This window comes from Microtus ochrogaster, unplaced genomic scaffold, assembly GCF_000317375.1.
Source record: "Microtus ochrogaster isolate Prairie Vole_2 unplaced genomic scaffold, MicOch1.0 UNK2, whole genome shotgun sequence".
Taxonomy (NCBI): Eukaryota; Metazoa; Chordata; class Mammalia; order Rodentia; family Cricetidae; genus Microtus; species Microtus ochrogaster.
Window position 1 is genome coordinate 3,027,228 of NW_004949100.1, and position 4,048 is coordinate 3,031,275.

Sequence of the window (4,048 nt, forward strand, 5' to 3'; positions counted from 1 at the left end):
AAAAAAAAAACAAGTTTCCGCCTCCTCCCAACCTCCCATTTCCCTCCCCCTCCTCCCACCCTTCTCCCCCTCCCCGCACTCCTCTCCCTTTCCCTATCCAGTCCAAAGAGCAGTCAGGGTGCCCTGCCCTGTGGTAAGTCTTACATTTATTTTTAACTATTTATTTTAGGAGGTAATAACATGCTTTCTGGTTTGTTCCTCTGTTGTTTTTTAGGTTTATAAGAGCCCAAATATGACCATGTACCAAAATAGTCTTCATGGACAGTTTTTCTTAATGTAGATCATAATTACATTCTTCTAACTGATATTTTTCCATAGTAAAAATCACCATGATATAGAGTTAAAATATCCAATATCTGGGTCGCATTATCTTATATATGTATGTGTGTGTCGTATATACGATATGATATGATATGATCTATATGTGTGTGACATATATACTTATATGTAGTGATATGTACATCACTACAAATATGTTTTTTCTTATTTATCAACTGTACATATATATAGTTAAGAAATTCATCTTTTTCAACATTTTATATATATACATATATACATATATTTTATCCAGTCTTTAATAGAGATGCTTGTGTGTGTTTGTACATATGTACAGCCTCCTTCAAAATATATTTATTTTCTGATTTGGATTTTATTTATTTTTATAACATTGGAACATTTTACACTTTGACATATTATTTACTTAAATCTTTTTTTCCATATCACACAAGGTCCCTGGAATGTTATTTTTGATAAGCAATTATTCCAATGCACTTAAAGAGATTTGGAAATTATGAGCAGGTGATGACTTTATGATGACAGATTTTCTGAAGTGAAAAACAGGAGCTTTGCAGCCTTTGTCAATAAAGAAGCAGTGGTAATTCCACTTAACAGTTTTAATGAAGGAACTGTAGCACTGAGACTGCTATAAAGTTCTTGATAAAAGTGCCACACTTTGTGAGGGGAATAATTATCACTGTATCACTCTGGAGTAAGCATAAAATATCCAGACGATATAAAGCACAAGTTAAAGAAAAATGGAACCATTCCAAAGTAAATTAAGAGAATATAGTGAGTTCATACTATGTTATATTAAAGAAGTTATGGAAAAATATACAGTTCTTAACCAGGCAATATAACCCTTGTCATTTTTCTAACATTTCCCTATTCTCTTTATCTTAATAAATTATATTATCTATTAACTAACATGCACTGTATTAATACTTTGTAACCAGGTAAAATATGTGATTTTGAAGAAAAGATTTTGGTTTTGTATTAAGCCTTATATAACAGTCACACAGGTACATTGCTTCTTTATTTATTATTTCAAAAATTGCTGTTCACTAATGTTCTTTTAAACTGTAAAGGTTTGTCACTGTTATTGTTTTGTTAAAGTGATGATTGGTCAGTGCCCAGGCAGAAAGTATAAGAGGGTCAACCAGACTAGGATAATTCTGAGGCGAGGAGATGGAAAGCAGAGACACTCACCAGCCAGGTGTAGAGAAAGCAAGAGGAAGGCCTTTAATGCTAAAAATAGATAAGAATTATGGGTTAATTTAAGTTAAAAGAGCTAGACAATAATACACCTGAGTTAATATACCAAACATTTCATGATTAATATAAGCCTCTGTTTGTTTCTTTGGGACTAATGGCTGCAGGCCTGGGTTGGACTGAAACTTCCATTTACAAAGAATATGCATAAATTGAAGTGCAATTTTGTACCAATGTTACTAATATTTTATTTTATAATAAAAATTATATAAAGAGAACTATAACTTATAATTATTTATTTATATAAATGTGCAGAAAATATTTGCCGATCAATAGGGTATATGAAGGTTTCACAGAAAAAAAAAACGTTCAATGAATTGCTTGTCATTTTGAGGTGAACATTTTAAGTTAAGATTCCAGTCTTTCTACAATAACTAACTCTTGTACTCATTTGTTCTGAGGCAGTGTTTCTCAACCTTTCTATTTGTTACCCTTTACCACAGTTCTTCATTTTGTGTTGATCTCCAAATATGATTTTCATTATAAACAAACTTACAGTTATGAAATATATATATATACATATATCTGCATATGTGTGTGTTATTTAGTAATCTTAAGTGATCCCTGTGAAAGTGTCATTTGAACCCCAAACCACAAATTGACAATAACTGTTTTAAGGAGAATATCTTACATTCTTCCCTAAAATCTTTCTTAATGAGAGTTCTACCTGTTTCCCTTTTCCCACAAGTCAACCTTGCTTTATGATTTTTGCTGGAGATGTAAATGTAAATAAACCTTCAAGTAAAAAAATCTGCAAAAATTTACTCCAAATTTTTGAAGCCTTATATATCCTGTAAAGATCATAAGACTCTTCTATGCACCTGAATATTCTTTTGCATCTTGGCAAATTATATCTTTAGGTTAAAAGTTCTTTTATTTACTTTCAATGTCTCAACTTCTAATGGGTTCCTCTCCATTTGAATGGAAACAAAAAATTCAAAGGAAATGAAAAAACATACTAAAAAAAAATTCACAATTTCTTTCTCCAGGTGTATCTAATGTTCTTTTTCTTTAAAATCAAATTTCTGAGGAATAAATGGGCATGTCTTCTTATTTCTTCTTTTATTCTTTTCTTTTGTTATGCATTTCAGAATTCAAACTAAGTATTAACGGCTACTTGTATAAGATATTCTACTAGATGAAGGTACTATACATCAAAGAGTAATACAAACAGTCATATTGATCATATTTATATAAATGTAACTATAGGAGACATTTCATATATATTTTAACAGAGCATGAAATCTCAATGAAGTATTAATTGAAATAAATATGAAATGCATGTTGTGGAAGCTTGATAAATGTCTAAAAAATTTTTTAATTTAGCAAAAAAAAATCCTCAACACACATTCAAAAATATATACATTTGTTCATTACTTTAAATTAGTAAGCATTTACTGATAAACAGTTATACACCAAGTACTCGTTGAAGAAATAGAAAAGATAACTATGTATAGTGTCTTAGTCTAATCTCTAGTATCGCTAAAACTAAAATACCATTTTAACTTCCAAAGAGATGAACAGAGTGGTTCAGTTTGTGGATTGATTACTTTGAGAGCAGGTGTGTGTGAGTGTGTCTGTGTGTTTGTGTGTGTGTGAGTTTGTGTGTGAGTGTGTGTGTGAGTGTGGTTGTGTGTGTGTGAGTGTGTGTGTGAGTGTGTGTTTGTGTGTGTGTTTGAGAAAGAGAAAGAGGATGAGAGAGATAGAGATAAATAGAGGGGGTAAGCTGTTCCTACCATGAATTTGTTTTGAATAATACTAAGAATATGTGTACATAAATCATTTAGAATATCTGTTCTTAACCTGAGGGTCATAATGCCTTAGACAAACCACTATATCCAATTTATGTTATGATTCATAACAGCAAAATTACAGGTCTGTAGTAGTACTGGAAATAATGCTATTCTTTGGGGTCACTAGAACATGAGGAACTGTATTAAAGACTCACAGCATTAGGAAGGTTGAGAATCACTTCAATTTAGATGTTTACTTTTTTACATACCTTCAGTGATCTGCCATGCTAATTTTATTTCCTATTGCTTATTATGTTTGAGCAGTTTCACTGGCAGTAAACTACCTCAGATTTTGTATATCTGGGAGCTCATAGCTTTCTCACCTCCAAGGGTCAGTTTTGTCAGATACAAAAGTGTTATTAATCCATAGAGTAATGATTTTTAAGAAGCTAAATATTTATGTATATTATGCTGGGCATTGACCCAAAGGCATTGTTTATTATAGATATTCCTTCATGTATTCAAGATTACATGGAAAATCAAGCATTACAAATCTCTTCAATAACTTTTATATTTGACTTCTTTTTAAAATTTTTATTTATGTTTCCATTTTAAATTTTATATTTATTTTATCATTTTGTATAAATTTTCTTTATGTTGTTTGACTATTCACATATTACTTTAACATATTTGTACAAACTTGTGACATATATACATATATATTTATATATAATATACATGTATGGGGATTATGTGGGATGCATGTG